This window comes from Vicia villosa, linkage group LG5 (assembly GCF_029867415.1).
Source record: "Vicia villosa cultivar HV-30 ecotype Madison, WI linkage group LG5, Vvil1.0, whole genome shotgun sequence".
NCBI classification, from domain to species: domain Eukaryota; kingdom Viridiplantae; phylum Streptophyta; class Magnoliopsida; order Fabales; family Fabaceae; genus Vicia; species Vicia villosa.
The window spans coordinates 82,703,570-82,726,149 of record NC_081184.1 but is presented as its reverse complement, the minus strand read 5'-3'; positions in this window follow the sequence as shown (position 1 = coordinate 82,726,149).

Here is a 22,580-nt window from a genome sequence, read left to right as displayed (position 1 = left end):
ATATTGTTCATCTAAAATATATATGCGCCACGTACAATATATAAAAACAATAACCATAAATGAATAAAACGCGCACGCGATTCAAATTAACAAACCACATGATGACAGCTCATCATCGTCCCCAACAGAACTGCAAAAAAACCTGCAAAATTAGCTGCGAATCTGCTACGATCATTTTCGTAGCATACACACCTGGAAAACACTGATTAGCTCATATACACGTATAAATATTTTGCACCACCCCAGATCTCTTCGTCCTAACCATACGAACCTAACTATACTCTTAATTTAACCTAATTTTACCTCTAACAGAAAAGCCCCAAATTCCCACCAAGAATCCTAACTCGGCCGTTAATGGCAAAGTGAGATTTACCCACGAAAACTTCAATCTAATGATCCAGAAACGTGCACAACAATCATATGAATCATAATACACAAGCAAATCAACACGAGGATGCACGAATTATGCCAATCGATCCAAAGTTCAGAGCAACGTACCTGGGCTTATATGGAGAAATTCCGGGGATGCTGAAGGCGTGTGATGATCCAAACAGGTTCAGAGTAATCCCACGAACGTGTTGCGATGCTCCAATCCTCTGGAAAACTCTTCAATCTCTCAAACCGATTCTGAGTTTTCTTGGAGATTTTTGACTCTTGATTTCTTGCCTCTAATCAGAATTTTCAACCCCCATTCGTATGCATTATTTCCTCTACTTATAGGGAGTGAAGTAGGTCAAGAAAATAGCCCAAAACTTCCTTGAATCCAATCTTGCCAAGTTTGAGATATTTGATTTTATTCTTGAATGGAAACTTGCTATTTTGGTCCAATTTTGTACCAATCTTTTCCAATCATTTGTGCACGAAAATATATTGCAAATTTGCAATTAATACTGATTCGAATTGATCAATATGCCTTCTTTAACATAATATTTGATTTTCTTTTAATTACATCATTTTAAATCATTCTTAAATGAAATAAAAATCATATAAAAATCAAATAAAAAGCTAAAATTCGTGGCACATGGTTTGGATAACATAAATAACTTGTGGACCAAGATTAGGTCATGAAAAGATAGGCCCATTTGCCAAAAGTTCCAAGTTGAACCTCTTTTATTTCACATTTTGCCTCCAAAATTACCCAACTTTGACAAAGCATATCTCCCTCAATTTTTAAGCTATGAAGGAGTTCTAGGACTTTTTGGAAACCTCAGGATATCCTCTATAAGCCACTTTGGAACATATTTTTCATTTGGAGATTTTATCTTGATGATATGTCCTTTGACAAAAAAACTGTCTTTGGTTGACTTTTGAAAATGACCTATAGTCTTTTATGCTATATCTTCCAAATGAAGCATTTCTGGCCTTGGCTTGTGAGAGACAAAATTGTAGAGAATCCAATTTCCTTCCAAATAGGATTTGAGTGAGGAATTTCTGATGTTCCATGTGAAAGTTATGGCCAGTTAAAGTTGAGTTGACTTTCTCCTAAAGAAACCCTAATTTGAACCTTTTTGCATTTATTCATTTCAGAGTTTCTATTGATGGATATAATCTCCCATACTTGATGTTGACCAAAAATTAGAGGTTTTGACTGTGCTTGACCATGGTTAACTTTTAGGTCAACCTAGTTGGCTGTGGATCATCTGAGCTGTTTGCACAAGTAAACTTTGGAATTGGGTCTTGACTTTTGACATAGAGATATCTTAGATCATAATGGGCCATGGAGAACTTCATTGGAGACCTTACTTTTTTAATTTCCTCTGGAAGGTACCAAACCCTAGTTTTAGGAGATCCTTGCTTAGGATGATGCCTTGATGAAACTCTTGAACTTTGAATCATTGTGAATGGAATATGGAAGGCAAATTTTGGGGTATGACAGCTGCCCCTGTTCAATCTTCTTAATCCTGAAGAGGTAGATTGGCTTGTTCGCCTATCGCGATCTGATGGTGTAAGAGGATTGAACACTAGAATACCAAGAAATTTGCGATTGCAGGTGCAGGAGGCGGTTTTTTTAGATGGGCTTAAAGATGCCATCCAGTTGTTTGACAAGATGCTTGTCCAAAGCATATGCTTTTCATACCGGCATCATATTGATTGTATCTGAGGAGATATGAAGTAATGTCTTACATAAGACTACCTAAAGAGGTTCCTGAATAGGGTATATCAATGGCTGATGCGAAGAAGCTTAGGCTTTAAACAAAGCTCGGGAAGAAATGTCTTAGAGAAGACTAACTAAAATGCTCCCTAAAAAGGCAGGAGATGTTTTAGAAAGAATTGGATAAATGTTTCTAAGGGCGATTACTTAGAAAAGTATGATATGTCTTAAGCAAAGACTGACCTAGAAAGGCTGGGATACGCCTTAAATAAGACTCGCCTGGAAAGGCTCTTAGACAGGATACGGGATACCTTAAACAAGACACACGTAGAAAGGCTCCTAGAAAGGATATGATATGTCTTAAACAAGGCTACCTAGAAAGGTTCCCATAAAGGATATGAAACATCTTAAACAAGACTACCTAGACAGGTTATGATACCTCTTTAACAAGACTACCTAGAAGGGCTCCTAGAAAAGATAAGAAACGTCTTAGAAAAGACTACCTAGCCAGGTTGATAAACGTCTTATTGAAGACTACCTAGAAAGGCTCCTAGAAAGGATAAAAAAAATGTCTTAGAGAAGACTACCTAGAAAGGTTCCTAGAAAGTATGATAAACGTCTTAGAAAAGACTACCTAGAAAGGATAAGAAACGTCTTAGAAAAGACTACCTAGAAAGGTTGATAAACGTTTTGGAAAAGACTACCTAGAAAGGTAAGAAACTCTTGGGTTGCTTCTGGATTGCCTTTGAAGAAAGACTTGGAATGAGGTATTAGAATTGTATATGTGAGCGTTAAGATTGAATCGTTGATACGGTCGCATTTGTGCCGTACTTGGATAGTAATATCCCTTTGATTATGAAGTGACCTGAAAAGGCAATGTTAGTTTTATGCAATGTTATGATGCATGTGTCATGTAATGAGATTCTCGAAATAAATGAGAATCTTGTATGTTATGTATGACGATCCCACATTGTAGGTTGTAAATAATACAGGCGTAGGAAGGCCAATTACGCAACCATGCTCTTTGTATGATACTAGAGTGATCTCCCCAACATCGGAAATTTTGAGGAACGTGCCCCTTAATCTGAAGGAAGTATCTTTAGAGGGAACTCGAATTTTACCATGTCATGCCACGAACCTGGTATGTACTGTCCCAGTATTTGAATTCTTGAAAGATGTGCCCCCAGTCAATAAGATCCTTGATTGTATGCCCCTGTAATCCTCGAAATTTTGCCCCTGTTTAGGAGAACCCTCTGGACATGGTTTCCCATTCAAGAGCCTTTGGTCGCCTTTGGTTAAACCACTCTCCTTGATGCTAAGTATTGATTTAAATGTGAAGCAGATGCTTTTCAGAATGAGTCATGCATTTTGGTCGCATCCGATGGACACTAATTTGCTGAGTACTCAGAATGAGATGATGTTTTCTATAAGATTACCTGAAGAGGTTCTTGGAAAGGATAGGAAATTGTCTTAAACAAGATTGTGCTTTAAACAATGCTCAAGGAGACATGTTTGTGAAGAGGGTCAAAAGATTCCTATAGAGGATAAAGACTGTTTTAAGGAATGTGGCGTTTTAAACAAAACTTAGGAAAAGACATCTTGAAGAAGATTACCCTAGAAAGGATGGGAGACCGTCCTAGAGAAGACTCTGTACTGTAAACAAAGTTTGACAAGTTTCTTGGAAGCGTAAGAGCAATTCGAACATGTTTTAAGAAAGCCTAACTGAAAAGATTGACGGGTATCTTAAAGAAGATTACCTAGAAAGGTTCCTGGAAAGGATGAGGGATATTTTAGAGAATATTACCCGAAAAGGCTCCTAGAAAGTGTAAGGAATGTCTTAAAAGTTTTGACATCCGGGAGATTCACCATTGTGGTCAAAAATTGATATTGATTATCTTGATTTTAGAGGAGAAACAAGAAACCTTGGCTTGGCATTATCTACTGATGGAATGAACCTGCATGGTCTTCAAAGTATCTCACATACCACATGGCCTATGATTATTATGATTTATAACCTACCTCCATGGTTATGTATGAAGCCTATTAGAAGTTTCATATTTCTATCTTTGGTTGCAAGTGGGTATATAATAGTGGCATACGAATGGATAAGTCAGGATTTTTACAAGTGGATCTTAATAGGGAGGGGTACAAAGATGAGCCTTTTATTCTAGCCTCTCAAGCTAAACAAGTGTTCTGTGTCAATGATCCAACAAGTACCAAATGGTCTATCGTGCGTTTATCTAACAAAGTGATTGATGATAACAGTGTAGCTCAAAGTGATATTGATGTTGAGAATGAGTCATATATTAGAGGTAGGGGTGTTTGAGGTGCGATATGGGCGGTTTTGACGTAAAAAATCATACGAACCGCAAGAGGGAATAGTGTGCGGTTCAGTTTGGTTCGGTTGACGTTTAGAAATAAAACCGAACAAAACCAAACCAAACCAATGCGGTTTGGGTTGGTTCGGCTTTTTTGCAAAAAAATATTGAGCCATACATACACATATAGATGACATCATATCTTTGTATTTAGTCATTTATGAGTTATCAATTAACAATAAAATTCATTATATTTGGATAACAACATTTCATTTCATATACAAAAATAAGATGAGATAAAAGTGGAATAAGAAACGAAAAATAGTAGCATAAAACAATATCAAAAAAGAAAGAACTTTAAAGATGAAATACTATAAAAGAATAGGTGATATGTACTTAAAAAGAAGATGAGAAGTGAAAATTCCGGTATGACAGACTCGGATGTCAATCCCGATGTAAAGACATCTGATCTGTTATTAATGTAGCATAAGCAGAATAGAAAGATCCCTCATTAATTAATTACTCCTAAACAGGAGTCAATGAGACCTGGGATCACACACGTTCAGTAGACATAACCAGATCATAATCTTTATATGGTTCTGTTTAGGAACAGCTAACACTTCTGAACCTGATGTTATAAACAAAGTCATAACATTCATAACCGAACGAATAATGCAGAAGATAAATAACACAGTTAATAGTTAACCCAGTTCGGTCTAACTACCTACTCTAGGGGCTACCAAGCCAGGAAGAAGATTTCACTATCAATAGTACTATTTTATATAAACAACCTCTGGTTTACAGATAAACAACCTCTGGTTTACAGATAAACAACCTCTGGTTTACCTAGTCAGTACCCAATGCAACCTTTATCTCAGAACTCCATCCAAGACAAGAGAACCTCTGCTCACTCCCTAGTGATACCTAACTGTTACAACCCTGCAACAACTATTTACACAATTAACAATGAACACATACTTGATCTTGCTTCACAGCTTCAATCAAGATTACAATACTCAACTCTTACCTACAGGTTTCGAGTGAGGACAATCACTTCTCTAACCTAAAGGTTTCGAGAAGGACATGGCAGCCATCCCACAGCCTGGGTGGTCTACCTATAGAAACCCTAATGACTACGTCGTTTAAAACAAGGTTTTCTATCTCAAACTAGGTTACAAAGTTTCCTATTTATAACCTGATCCCAAATGGATTTGGGCTTACAAATCGCAGCACTCCTTGCTGTTACAAATATGCAGAAATATTCTGCTACAAATAAGGTCTTTTAATCATGTTTCCTAATTTATCTCCTAAATTAGAAACTGCTGAATCTTCAATCTTTTGATCTGATTCTTTCTGAATCTTCAATCTTCTGATCTGATTCTTCAATTATTCTTTTGACCTTTAAATATGCACCACATAGGATTACAAAATATTCTACGAATATCCTGTATCTGTTAAATACAAACTGAATCTTCCTTCCAGTTCTGCAGGCGCGATGTCATGAGTTGATGTCATGACATTCCATCTAACATCTTGCTTGTACCTGTTTTGTTCTTTTTAAACTTGCAAGATTCACATTTAGACCATTTGCTACTATTATATGTTTTAGCCAAACATTAGACAATAATACAGAACAGACAGAGCATCAACAATCTCCCCCTTTGGCTTATTTTAGCTAAAACTATTCTTGTAACAGTCAGCAGCAACTTCAACTTTCTAGACAACAAGGACTTGGTCATGTTTTCTTCCAGTAGCAAAAGCAGCATCAGTATCTCTCCCCCTTTTTAGCCATAATATGACAAAGATCTACACTATGTCATACATTGCAATTGAATATTAACGGTTAATCCTAGGAGATAACTGTTGTCTGTGTCAAGAAATCCACTCCTAGCTCGAGTTCTCAAGGGAACCAAGACTGGATTCTTGCCGTTATTCCTTGTAACTCAGAACACAAATCACAATTGTGTTCATAACTCATCACAAATCACAACGAAAATGATTCCTATACTGAAGGTTGTATATAGTGGAACATCTATGTTGTTATTGCAGAAAAACCCATGGTAGAGACCATCAACATCCCTAGCCCGGATTTTTATTTTTCTGAAGATGTTTTGGTATAGCAACCCATCACAATACCACACCCAGACTCGACTCACAAGAACGCACACGAACGACATTTTGAGAGAGTTTGATTTCTGCAATTCATGGAGATGCTATTATATAGCCAATGGAGATTCTAGGAAATAACGATGGTCTTTGGTCTTGTTCAATGGTCAAGCGGTTAATTAGGAAACAGTTCCAAAAGCAATTACTCTTTCCAAAGCAGTTTTTGATTGTTTTTCTGATAGGAGTTATCTTGAATTACCAGTGCATGCATAGTCATTGATTGTACTTTACACCGACCACTGATGTGTAGATAAACTTCAAGTCAGATTTCCTTGTCTGACTTTGAAGATTCAATGTCTTTAAACATGTCATGACATCATGTCAGACATTGTCACTTTTCTTTTCTTCAAGCACATAGCCCAAGATTCCGTAAAAGATTAAGACAGAGCATCATTTGGACCAATTAACAGACTCCATACTTACTCACTAGTCATAGACAAAGACTTCTGTTGTTCTGGACACCTTGAGACTGTTAGACACACAACTACCTCATTAGTGTAGAGAAGGAATAGTGGTTACCAGTTGCACATGGTTAGCTTGAACCATTCACAAATAACTGACAAAAGTATCACATTTTCTTCATGATGTAAAGGTATTTTTAACCAGGAAACTTTTCTTGACAAAAGAAGTTACTCCCCCTATCTGAGATAGTATGAGCTTCCCCAACGGAATAAGCTTGAAATGATGAATGGAAAATATAAGACTCATCTTCATATCTTCAAGAGTCGCACCCTCTGTTCAACAATCCTGCTAAACACACTCATTATAGAAAATTTGTTCCTTACAATAAATACTTACACCAGAAGTAGAATGTCATAACATTGTATATGACATTTGTACTACCAGTATTCTCCACAAGTTTCATCTCCTTTTTATTAACAGACCCTTGCCTAAGAACTTATCTCCTTCAGAAACGATCAACAAATGACCTCTTGATACTAGAAGCACACACAGAGAGGTTTCCACAATCTCAACAAACAGAATTGCCACTCCTTGAATTTTGTTAAGCATAACCTTACCATGTTTGAATCAGATCATGGTCTGCTTAAGAAACTTCGAAATCCTTCTTGATAAGGTGTTTTTCAATCTCACACATTGATTAACATACTCCTTGAACAGAAGATATTCTCCTTTATCCTTAGCTGTGTTGATCCGATCATAGAACTTTTTGTCTTCATAGTCATCTTCACTAAGTGAAGTCTTCATCATGAAAGTAATTATGTATTGCCAGAACACATTACTAACATCCAGATCAGAACTTGCCCATTCTAATCCATATTATCCCTGAACTGCCACTTTAGACAATAATTTTGCTTTTTCAAACTTCTAATGTATATTCCCAGTCCTTCTTCCAGGAAATATGTACCTTGTGATGTTAGTACCACTTAAGACACAAGTTCATCTGAACTCAAACAAACTCTGACTATCCATAGAGATAACACTTTCTCTATAGAGGACTTGGAACAAAAGAAATGATTTGTGTTCACGAATCGAAACAAGACTCTTTATTATTTACCAAACAGTTGTAAAGAATGACCTCATACTTAACAATGCCTGAACACTACCCTTAAACCCTATGACTGACTTAAATAGACAATCATAACCTAGACTCTAGACACTTCTCATATCCGAAAGAAGAACATGAGGGACTCAAACAAGACTCAACCAAAATGAAAAGACTCTATAAACCTGAGAAATTTAAACAACATACCTGGACTTTAACCAAAGTCTTCATCAAGAAATGTTATTTGAGAACGAACTGCACCAGGCGGACTTGTGCATAGGTTGGATCATGCACTTAGATCAGAAAAAGTGATACACAGCATCAATTCATGTCGTTAGATGATAATGCAAAGAATATTCTTTGCTGGTCTTTGAGAATAAACATGATTTGAGTTATGTTCTGAGGTTTTTGTGTGACTTTGTTCTTCTTTCTTCAAGATTAGTCTTTGAAAAGACTTTGCAAATGGATAGAAGCGGAAAAAAAATTGTCTTTGCTGATCTTCATACTCTTTTACTCACCCTGATATATATTAGGACATCTTTGATGTTCGTCCTTGAAGTTCCCTCCATTTGGAATTTGCCACAGTTTCCAAGTTTAGAAACCTCAGTTTGCTTGCTACACAAGATCCAGATTGCCACACTCTGTAACTTGAAATAGAAGAAACTATGATTGTATAACCATAAATTGATCTTCAATATACACGTCTGAGTTGTTTTATACAGACCTTGTAAATATCCATCTCTCATCAAGATATTTAACAGAATCAGTATGTCACATCAGAGACTCTTTCCCTCTTCTTTGATGTGTGAAGATAATTGAGAACTCATGGCTAGAAGAACTTCTTCTCAGTCCAGCATCCAGGTTCTTAACCTAATAAGTACTATGTCTCCCGTCAAAGTACTTACCAGCTTTTTAGTTAGAATTTGCTACTCACACTAGGTCATTCTGATTGATTACCTCTTCACATTTATACTTTCTGTTCTAGGCAAATAAAAAAAATAACTGAAGATCTTGAGATGTTGTAACATCAGATATGACATCATCCTTCATGGTTCTTGGTTAACATCTTTAATGTCAAATTGACAACACTCAGGTTAATAACAGAATAATCCAATTATCAGCAATATCCAGACATATCAAGGGATAAAGTAGCCAACATCTCAATAACCTTTTCTTTAGACTTTCATTCTGATTTTGAGATGAAGGATGCCATAGTCTGTACCTAAAGAGGTGATTCCCTCAGCTAGGTTTCTGGAACACACTTAGTTATAGCATGACACTGAATTAGTCAGATCCATCTGACTTCCTTGATTTCAAACAACACTACCCTTTCTGGATAACAACTAGGGAAGTACACATTCTTAACCATATTTCACTATGATTGAGACACGGTATTCAGCTCCAACAACTGCTCTATGGTTATGAATACTTATCTGGTTTTGTTGGTCAGAGGAAACTCACAGATATAGGCTCTTCATAAGTTCAACACAAAGGATTAGAAAGGAATACCTTCATGAGTTTTCTTAGTGGAACTGAGCACATGTTAATCGTGTCCTGATTAACTTAGCCAGATGTCTCCTCTTCCAGACCAGGAGTAGGTTTCAAACCAATGTTTTCACACTACATTAGTTTAGCACCAAAACATATGTTCTTCAGTTGGTAGCTGCATACCAGTTCTTAATGTCCTAACGTCTAGTAGAAAATTTGTTCCTCCTTCTAGGAACACTTCAACCTTGAAAATTTCAAGGTACACACTTGCAGATAATTATGAATATCATTGATCAGTTGACATTCATCAGCTCTAATAAACCATGTCATTATGAGTGGACTTGAGAGGATACTCAAGTATCTTTGACACTTTAATTATAGCTGACAATACATGCCATACATTCTGTTGACTATACATAACCCTAGGGTTTCTCAGAGACTATGCAGCGGAAAATAGTCATGCCTCAACAGAATTCACACAATGCTTACTTTAAGTGTTAGTAGTAAGCATGAAAACTACAGATTTATTGCTGCTCAACCTTGAACAATGCTTGCTTCTACACCAAGCAACTGACTAGACCTAACCAAAATCCTGACCGGACAAACTCACTTATCAATATCTTCACTCCCGCATGAAGGTTTTGAAGCGGTTCTTCTCTATCCATAGATACCGGTTGAATTAGTTCTGAAATTCAAGTTCTTCACTACCGCATGAAGTCTTTGGATTTAGCACTCCTTGTTCCAGCATCGCAGCTCTTAGGTCAGGTAGGTTTAATCATATAAGTCCATCCTCCACTTCAAGGGACCATACAATATGAACATTCTTTGTTCAAACAATCTTCTACTTTTACAACAACCAGAATTTATCCCTCATGGATCTCATCCAGAAACAGACAGGATGCCTGCTCTGATACCAATTGAAAATTATGGTATGACAGACTCGGATGTCAATCCCGATGTCAAGACATCTGATTTGTTATTAATGTAGCATAAGAAAAATAGAAAGACCCCCCATTAATTAATTACTCGTAAACAGGAGTCAATGAGACCTGGGATCACACATGTTCAGTAGACATAACCAGATCATAATCTTTATAAGGTTCTGTTTAGGAACAGATAACACTTCTGAACCTAATGTTATAAACAAAGTCATAACATTCATAACTGAACGAATAATGCAGAAGATAAATAACACAGTTAATTGTTAACCCAGTTCGATCTAACTACCTACTCTGGGGGCTACCAAGCCAGGAAGAAGACTTCACTATCAGTAGTACTATTTTATGTAAACAACCTCTGGTTTACAGATAAACAACCTCTGGCTTACCTAGTCACTACCCAATGCAACCTTTATCTCAGAACTCCATCCAAGACAAGAGAACCTTTGCTCACTCCCTAGTGATACCTAACTGTTACAACCCTGCAACAGCTATTTACACAATTAACAATGAACACATACTTGATCTTGCTTCACAACTTCAATCAAGGTTACAATACTCAACTCTTACCTACAGGTTTCGAGTAAGGACAGTCACTTCTCTAACCTACAGGTTTCGAGAAGGACATGTCAGCCATCCCACCACCTGGGTGGTCTACCTATAGAAACCCTAATGACTACATCGTTTAAAACAAGGTTTTCTATCTCAAACTAGGTTACAAAGTTTCCTATTTATAACCTGATCCCAAATGGATTTGGGCTTACAAATCGTAGCACTCCTTGCTGTTACAAATATGCAGAAATATTCTGCTACAAATAAGGTCTTTTAATCATGTTTCCTAATTTATCTCCAAAGTTAAAAACTGCTGAATCTTCAATCTTTTGATCTGATTCTTTCTGAATCTTCAATCTTCTGATCTGATTCTTCAATTATTCTTTTGACCATTAAATATGCGCCACATAGGATTACAAAATATTCTGCGAATATCCTGTATCTGTTAAATACAAACTGAATCTTCCTTCCAGTTCTGCAGGCGCGATGTCATGAGTTGATGTCATGACATTCCATCTAACATCTTGCTTGTACTTGTTTTGTTCTTTTTAAACTTGCAAGATTCACATTTATACCATTTGCTGCTATTATATGTTTTAGCCAAACATTAGACAATAATACAGAATAGACAGAGCATCAACAAGAAGAAGACGCAATACCGCTAGTAAAGAATTGAGAAGACTTAAACTTAAACCTTAAGTGTGGAATAGAAAATCATTTATAATTGTAAGGCTAAGGCATAATAGGTTTGAGTTTAGGTTGGATATAGATTAAGTGAAGTTTGGGGGGTTGTAACATAATGCGGTTTGCTTCGGTTTGTAAAATTCAAACTGAATGCGGTTTTTTGCGGTTTCGGTTTGGTTTGGTTCGATTTTACGGTTTTCTATTGGTCCGGTTTGGTTTTGAACACACCTAATTGGAGGGAATGAGTTGTATATACGAAATGATCAAGATGAGAATATTATAGAGGATTAATCATATATTATAAATGATCATAATGAGGGAATTTAGATCAATCCATCAGTCCGCATTATTAGTAGACAAATAATTCATACTCCAACCAAGAAAAGAAAGAGATGTTAGTGAAAAAGGTAATGTTTTAAAATGTTATATGTTCTGTCATTCAATAAAATTGTTATATTGTGTTTATGTTTTTATAACGAGTTTATTCATTCAATGCTACTTAAATTTTATATTGTGTTTATGTTTTTCTTTATTACAGGTCAAATGGCAAGTAATGAGGAAAACTCATAAGGTGCTTCTAATAATGAAGGAAATGAATCAGTTCATGATATGGAGAATGAAATTGGAAGATGAATAACTATTATAAAGTTAATCATTCGTTCAAGAGATAAAGGAATCAAATTTGACGTACATTGGAATGCAGACAAACAACTAATTGAGCCTAACGGTTCAATGTTGACAAGTTACATTGGTTCCCTTGTAAGAAGAGAAGTTCCAATCACTTGTGATGATTGGAGAGATAAAAATTTGAAACTCGCTAAAAAATAATATGGAGTGAGATACAGGTACCATATGTGATGTTATTTGTTTTTGATGACGTTTTTGTCTTTAAATTACTAACACACTCTATATATGTTTTTTCGTAGAGGTCTTTTAACATTGATGATGATCGAGAAACATATTATCTTCAATTGGCTGGAAAAAGACTCCCAGGGTTTCAAACTTTTTAACAAACAAGTTTCTTAGGGATGCCGATAACAATGTTGTTGAAGCAGATCGTCCAAATATGTATGCATACTTGATTTCACCGGAAGAATGGAAAACTCTTAAAGCCAAACGAAGAAGTCCATATTTTCATAATGTGAGTGCCGTAAATCGTCAACGAGCATCAATTCCCCGTATCCATACAAAAAAGGGTGTATGGGATATTCACGCTTACAACAAAGAAAGGTAAGTATATGTAAATGTTATGATATACTTGTTCATCATGTGTTACAATTGATCTTATTATTTCTCTTAATGTGTAGTTAGAAGAGGAGAAAAGTCAAGAAACGTCTCTTTCGGAACATGTTTTATGGAAGGCTGCTCGTGTGGGTTAGGATGGAGCTGTTAAGGAAGATGTTCAACAAATTTGTGATCAATGTGTAAGTATATCATTATTCCTTTAATTAAATCAAAAGTTTATTAACATAAAGAATTTATGACTTTTAATCTACACTAATTTATTTCGATATGCATATGAATTTCAGGAGAATATTTCTCAATCTTTAACTCCAGCTGAAGGTAATGATTACAGGAGCATACTTAGTCGAGTATTAAATGTTCGTGAATATGGCGGTCGTGTGAGGGGTAAGGGATTTGGGATGACTCAAACATCTTTGGGTAACCGTCAAAAGAGTAAAGGTCATAGCAATAAATAAGTGATGGAAGAATTGGAAAAATTAAAAACTAAAGTTTGTGGGTTGGAAAAGGATTAAGAAAGACATTAGTCAGAAAGGCAAGGTTCAGGGTTCAAGGATACTAGTGACAAATATAGTATCAATTGTGATTTCCAACAGAAAATCTCGAGGTAATATATATTATTATGAATTAGCACCATTTTTTAATTAACATATATACACATTAACAATTTCATATTTATTATTGGTTTAGGGAATTTCACCTTGTCAAATCTATTTATCGTCACCGACTTATCGCATGGTTGGAAAGGGAAAAATGCATACCACTTTGGGAGATGTACTTCACCATAAACCGCTCCCTACTGGAGTTTTGAAAGTATCGATTGATATTGCTTTAGAGAGGGATGCGGTATTACCTTTACTTGACGATATTTCATATACAACATTGGTGGGAGACGCAATTGGAGCGTATGTTGCATGGCCGTCATAGCTCATTTGCATAGATGATGAGGTATGTTAAAAAAATTATGAACCTTTGAGTATTCAATTTTTTACGACCATTTAATGGCTTAATCCTCATCATCAACTTTCACACCAAGCTGAATCAAATAAGCAAGGATGTTGTTGAAAGCGTTGACATGAACCTGCAAATCTCCTCCTTCCTACGTGTTTATGCTATATAGACACTGCTTCATGAAAAATTTGTTGATGAGCATCTTGGACATGTACTGAATTTCCAATTTATCCCAGAGATCCTTCAGAGTTGTGAGGACCATGATATAATTCACCACGTCATCAGAAATGTAAAGTCTTATCAAACATGAGGCCTTCTTGTTTATCTTGTTCCAATAAATGGTTGCGATATCTATCGGTTTCTCATCTCGAAGCGCCTTTTGTAAATATTGGTGAGCCAACAAATCCTTAACCCTCATTTGCCATAAATCAAAATTTTCTGTTTCGTCGAACCGAGTCACTTTAAATTCTGCACCTCCAAGATTAAGTGTCGTCTGATACCAATTGTTAGAATAGGTAACATGGATATAGATCAGAGTTGAGAGTAACACACAAAAGCTTTGTTCACGCGGTTTGATCAAATTGCCTACATCTGTGACTATCGATTAGGTATAGTTCCCTTTATTTATATCTTGTGAAATGATTGGATTACAGTGTTATAAGTGATATATATATATATATATATATATATATATATATATATATAATATTAGGGTTTAGTTTATCTAAAACTCTAATCCCTAGTTTCCCACAAGAAATAATTATTTATACCCATAATTATCTCAACAATGCGAGTTATGTTAAGCGACGAGACCTTATCTAAACGGGGCGTGAATAGATCCCCTAATTCAAAATAATTTTTTAAAAGTTTTTAAAATAGTTTTTTAACTTTGGCTAGCGGAAGTTTCGTGTTTCGATAAAAAATCGTCTAAATCAAACAAGTTATTGGAACTTAAATATGTGCTACCGTTGATGGTATGACAACGAGGCAATCAAAGTTAACAATTGAATTCTCAAATTATGGTATGAAAATGAGGCAATCAAAGTTAACAATTGAATCTTCAAATTAACAATTTTAGATTACATAAGATAATCAATTTCCAACCAATTTAAACACAAAACAATATAGTGTCAAATTATCGAACACTTGGTGTGCGATTGAATTTTCAGAAAATTTCTTTCTCAAGTTTGTTGATACTCAAATCCTCTTACAATCAAAGTGTTGCAAGAATATCAACAACTTAATAATTTCCAAAAATTTACTACGAATCAATCGCTCAATCAATATGTTTAACAATTTGATAATAGAAATTTAATGGCAAGAGAAATAAAGATATAGAGAGAGGACATGAGGATTTGTTTAGGAAGTTCACCGATTATCCTCGCAACGGCTACGTCTGCCCCTAATTCCAATTTGGAATTGAGATATCAATCTTACTATACAATAAATTGTTTACAAGAGATGTCAAACTATCCATCCCTACAAACCCGATGTGTGATATTGATCCTTTGCAAAAAACCACTGTTCTTCAAAGTCTTCACTAGGTCAAATCCAAATTTCAATTTGTTGTTGTCCCAATTACCAATTGATTCACCGTCTCAGACTACTCCTTTGCAAGAACCACCCGTTCTTCACTCTATCGAATCCAATTGCGTAAGTCTTGTCGAAAACCCCCAAATCCACACTTTGATCTTGGAGTAAAAACCCTCACAGTTTTTATCGATGAAACGTACTATGACTAACAACCCAATCTTAGGCTACAACCAACCTAAATCGAACATTATCAACCAAGTCTAGATGGCACCCAAACAATGAACGATTATGTATACTTTGTTTGTGTGTATGCATAGATTTTGAAGATGATGAGTAATCTTAGTATGTGTTTATATTTTCACCCAATTGAAAAATATTCATGTACATATATATATATATATATATATATATATATATATATATATATATATATATATATATATATATATATATACTAGTAGTACTTAGACCCGTGCGAAGCACGGGTTAAATATTTTCTAAGTAAAAAAACTATTTTAAAAACAATTATAATTTATAAATTTTATTTATAGTAAGACTACTATTGTATAGATAAAATGTTATTGTTATTAATAGTATACATAAAAAAATTTATTTAACTAAATTTTTTGTAAATTATAAAATAATTTGGGCATTTCTAATTTATTAATCAAAATACCAAAAAGGGGAAAGGGACACTCAGGGTTCTAAAAAGATTGATTAAGATTTTATTAATTTTTTTAAGGGAAAAAAAAAGACCAAATCCAAAGCTATTATTATTTATCAATGAATAAGTAAAATTTATCAACAAAATTAAATTAAACGAATAACAAACAAATAAATAAAATAAAATTAAAACTATCCTACAAAACAGGAAGGAGCGCCCCATTCCTTCAAATATTATTTTTAAAATTATTTTTAACTAAATTTAAATTTTATTTAATAAAAACAACAAATAATCTAAAAAGGATTTAATTTTTATTTTATTTCAAAATAATAAAAAAACAAACTTAACCAAACAAAGGAACAAAGAACCAACCATGGTAAAAAAGAATTATTTTGACTGATTATTTTTTAATTAATGAATATCCACAACTAAATAAAAATTAAATTAAAAAAAATAATCAAATAACAAAAAATAGTTAAATCTACAAAATATAAAACAGAGCGCTGCATGACTTCAATTTTTAATTAACATCTTATTTAATTAGCTTAAAAAACAAAGACAAATCAAAAACCGTATTTCTTATTTTATTAAATTCTAACCATTTCTTATTTTTATTTTAGTTTTTATTTTTTTGTGCACAAGTCTTATATTATCAAGCAAGTAGGATTATTAGCATTATTGTTTGTTATTACTTATTACTGTCTCTACAAAAAAAAAATTAATCGATAGTTACTTAATCAACCTAGTTAATCAGTGTATACAATAATCATATTAATCAGTCTAGGTAATTGGTGTATGTAATAATGATATTACTTTGTGTTTTTATAAATCTATTTATTTTTTTTTGGAATGAAGAAAGATTGTTTTTGGAAACTGAAGAGAGATTGTGTGAGTTACATTTAAAAAAAAAATAAAATATGAAAAACAAACAAAATAGTGGTAGACATGCATATTTACCAATCATAATTATTTCATATTTTTTTTCTTCATAAATTAATAAAAATAAATCATGCTTAATTGACTGAACCAATTTTCATAGAAACAAAATGATATTGTCATCTTCAAATTTAATTTCACCATTTATAAACCTTTGGTGTTGTTTTTTTCTTCTTCATATTAAAATACTACATAAAGTATTAATTTGTCTTTAGTTTATAACTTAAACTCATTTGCACTTTTTAGATATTTTACAAATAATATATTTATTTTATAGTAAAAAAACACAATTTTAAAAAATATACTCTATTTTATTTGATTTGCATATGCCTAAAATTAAAATAAAATTTATCATAAATATTAAATAATTTATTTTAATTTTTTACAAATAAGACAATTATTTCTAATAGAGATAAAATACTCTCTTATCTTATAATAATTATCCATAATATTTTCACATATTTTTTTATAAAATAAATAATTTATTTTCTATTTAGCTTGAAAAAGTTAATGTTTTTTATTTGGCACTCATACTATTTTCTACATATATTTGTTATTTCATTTTTAGTCATTATTCTCTAGATATGATATTTGATAGCGAATATTTCAATAATATTAAATTATGAGTAAATAAAATAAATAAGAGATCAATTTGATTATATCTTTAGTTAAATAAAATTCTATATATGATCCATTATATTCTAATCAATTGATGATTTTATTATATATTAATTATTAGCTGATTTATTTATTATAAGTTCATAACAATTTATTTCCTTTTTATAAACGAAATCAATTTTATTCAAGTAGTCCATCTCTCTGATTCTCTACTTATTTTGATTTCTTATTTATTTCTAATTTAAACTATCTTATTATTTTGATATAACAAAAAAATGCAATACATAGAATGATATATTATATATTTGCATAATATTTACTATATTTATATTTATATGATTATATACATATAAAATAGGGGACGACTCAAGTGAGGACACTTGGTTATTATGAGAAATGAGAACAATGAATCACGACCATTAAATTTTGATTTTGTTGATTTTAATGGACATGATTGGTTTCTCTTTCTATGATCCTTAATAATTAATTTAATTAAAACATAGAAAGAGAAACCAATCATGTCCGTTAAAATCAACAAAATCAAAATTTAATGGTCGTGATTCATTGTTCTCATTTCTCATAATAACCAAGTGTTCTCACTTGAGTCGTCCCCTATAAAATATTATTTATACTTGATATAATTGACGGTCAAATTAGCAATAGTATTTATAGTGAAAAATATATTATTAGAAGATAAATATATACTATATTTTATATTTAACAATGTTAATAGGATTGTAATAAAAAATCAATTATGGTTATTCAATAGCAATTAAGTAATAACATATAGCTTGGGAATTCTAAAAATTTTCCACAATTTATATCAGTTCAATTCATTTGTTAACATAATGGCTAAATGCTTTTTGTTCATCAATTGGCATCTCCTTAAGACTCCATTGCAACACTAAAATTTAGATGGAAAGCTTGATGAAAAGGAATCAAATTCATATGTAAATCTTATCATCAATATCTTTTCTTGTAATAAAAATAAATAAAAAATATATCATGAAAGTTATAATTATTGTTGAAATTTTCTTCCATATTATTCATGAGTATTAATTGATATACACATTCTAAATTTATAAGCATCTATATAATTAGGTACAGTATAAACCATCCAAATAAATACCCAAAAAAAATTAAAAATATCCTCAAACAATTGTTTAGAAGTATATCTAAGTTTGCTTCATTCCACTGTTACAAATGCAACACTAATCAATAAAATGTAATATCAGATTCATTCCAAGCCCAAACCCTCCTCCAAAATTATATGGTTCAACATGTTTCACCCTACCAAAGTGTTAGATTGCATCAGTCTTGCTACAAATATAATGTGGCATAAAGTTGAGCTGTCACATACTACAAGTATATGTTTGCGCTCTTGTGATGGCAACATTAATTCTTCTTCTGTCGCCGAGGAATCAAACATAACTCCCAATATGTTCGATCATACATATTTTATTATATTTTCGAAAAAGGAGGAAAACAAATTGAATATGTTAATTCTGAGCAAGACCAATTGAGAATATGGATTTGTTTATTTAAACAACTTAATTAAATAGTTATTACATAAACACTTAATATATAAATGCTTATGTATGCTACTAATCTGGATATAAAAAATAGAATATAAGTCAAATTTGTTCATATAAGTTATAAGTTGTTGATATGGCTGTCTTAATCAGGTTATTGAAATAACACTGAAATCAACTTATTGAATCGTTGAAACTGTGATTGTAGCAATTGGATTCAGATATTACCATTGATAAAATTACAGCTTCAGCTTCCCGACATTGAAAGTTATCAATTGTATAAAATTCTGTACCATCAGCTTCTGGAACCCCATCAAGCATGTCCCTCAAAAGTTAAACTTAAGCAACATAAGGGGACTGAACTACAAAAGCTTTTGGGCTAACACATGAGTTTTTCATATTCAAATAAGAAAAATCTACTTCCAACAAACACAAATGACAAATAAGTTAAGTCGCAAGATTTTGAAACTTTGAAAGGCAGTAATTTGCATTTGTGACTTAACTTATTTGTCATAAAACCTTCAATCAAGAAAAATTGTGGTAATTTTTATGAGAGTAATGGAATGCAATAAAACCTTACTCTCATAAAAATCAACAAACCAAAATCAATTTTTCCTCTCAAACAACCTTCAATCAAACAACAAACTTGTGCACAAAACCGTCCCAACAATCACAACATCATTCATATGAACCTTCCATTAACAATAATTATAATGCTAACCATAATCGCTTAAATTCAAAAATCAACAATTTTTTAGCCAAATATAACATAAATCACAGTCAGTGAAAGAAAGAATCAAGAACATAAGAAGCAAATCCACACTTGAATCCGACACCACACGTCGCCAAATTTGATCCCACCATTGCGTTTCGGGAACACCACAGACCACAACTCAGAGCCGCAAGTGGACTCTCTCAAGCGTCGCCACACCATCGCAACAACCACTCGTAGCCGTACACGGCCAACTCACGATGCACACACTCATACTCGTCGCGATCTCTCCTCCCTCTCGCGCACAACCACGACACGCTTACTGCAAGCCGCCTCGACATCCACCTCCAAACCTCACGGCACCACCGTCGTTTTCCCTCCATACGATAATTTCTTCATGTGTGTTTTAATTGTTTGTGTTATTCTTCTTTTGTTTGTCGGCATGATGAGAGAAAAAGAAAAGAGGAATCTCAATTTTGATAGAAAGCAATGTGAAATGGGAGAAGAAATTGTGTGAAATGGGAGAAGAAATTGTTGCTACTTATATAATTGAAAGTATCAGAAATCAGCATAAATCAATTACTTGGAAAACATGAAGCATTATGAGGTGAATTCGAAATCAGGGTTTGGGAAAAGGAAAAAATTGAATTGGCACGGAAGATAGGTTTAGTGCAATGGAAGAGGAAAAATTAATTGGTTGAGGGAAGAAAAAGTCTGCAGACTGTTTGTATTTCAATATCAATTTCTTTGGTATATCCCATATCCTTTCATATAAAAAGGTAATTATTTTTGTACGTGTATCAAGAATCTCTCCCTATCCTTCAATTAATAAATAAAATAAAAAACTTAATATAATTAATGAATAAAAAGGTAATTATTTTTTAAATAAAAGATTTCTTTTTTTAGAAAGTTTGTAAAACATAAGAATTGATGTGAGCACGACACTTGTCAAAATTGCCTAAAAATTCATTTTGCTTTATTATTATGTATGATATATATATATATATATATATATATATATATATATATATATATATATATATATATATATATATGAGACTTATAGGCAAAAGAAAGACTTATAGACTCAATAGAAACATTGACTTTTGGAATTTTCTTCAGTATGTGTCTACACAAGCAAGTTGCGTGTCGACACATGATGGTAAATATTGGTTTATGTGTCGACCCGTGGCATGTTATGAGTCGACACCAAGAAAAATAAAGTGTGTGCTTTAAGATGATAGCATATGAGTCGACACGAAAGACATATGTGTTGACACATAGAGTGATTTATGCACCATGTGTTGACACAAAAATAAAGATGACCCAACACATAAAAAAAGAAAACTACATGCTTTAAATCAGCAGTACATGTGCTGACATGAAACACGCATGTGTATGTAGCGGTGAAATTGGTGAGACTAAAGCCATGGGAAAGACTTAGTTCATTTGTTTTAAACAGAGTCGCCACCGCGCTTTATTGTTTACAAAAGGAATGGGAGAAAGAGCGAATAAAACCCACAGATGTTTTTAAAATAAAAACTAATAAACTTATCAGAGATTTGGGTAAGGGGGTTTGGTATACAAGGGGAAGGTTTTAGGCACCCCTCATACCCATGGTACTCCATGGGAACCTCTTTGAAAATGTTAATGTTTTGGTTTGTACATGTATTTTGGAAATCCTATGTGAACTTGTTTAAAATAGAGGGTAGGGATGGGAAAAGAAGTTTTTGAAAGTGAGCTCGATAAGACATTGCATCTTAGGCCTACATACCACTTTTAAAGAAAATGGAAGTCAGAGCTTTTGCAGTTCCCATTAAGAAGGAAAAAATAAAAAGGGCCAAAGTGGCCAAAATCTTTTTGGGGTGAGCTTTAAAATACTCAGGTTTTTAAAAGAGGGTTAAGCTTTAAAGTACTTAACAAGTTTTAAAAGGGTTAAGCTTTAACAATACTTAACAATTTTAAAATAAAAAGGGACCAAGCTTTAACAATACAAGGTCAATGGGTTAGGAGAAGTTTCACCGGGAATAATTATTCTCTTAACACCAAGGTTTTAAAACAAAGAGACCTAGCTCTAACAATACAAAGGTCAATGGACTAAGAGTAGTTTCACCGGGAATAATTCTCTTCTTAGTACCAAGGTTTAAAAAACAAAAGGTTTGGTTGTGCTTTAACAATACAAAACCATAAAACAAGTGAAAAGCTTTAACAATAATTGACACGAAAATAAAAGAGATTGGAAAAGAGTTTGAGTACCTTGACAATTTTAGTAACTATCATTCCCATTCCTTTGGGTTTTCAACAAAAACAACTTAAGCAAACAATCAATGGATACCTCAAGTGTGTATGTGATAACATGTGTCATAAATGACAAACAAGTAAGTAATAATAATCATGAATGATAACAAGCAAGGATGTTTATACCTTTTGAATGGATTCATATATGAATAAATGATGGATGATGAATGTAGGTTATATAAACAAAGTATATACAAATGATAATACAATGGATAATGGGTACAAAACATATTGATAAACATCAACAAATGCATGTACAAAGGATAATGGTTAAGACAAACAAATAAGTACAAAAGCATGAATTAAAATCAACAAGTATGTACAAGGTAACAAGTTCATGGATAACAAATAT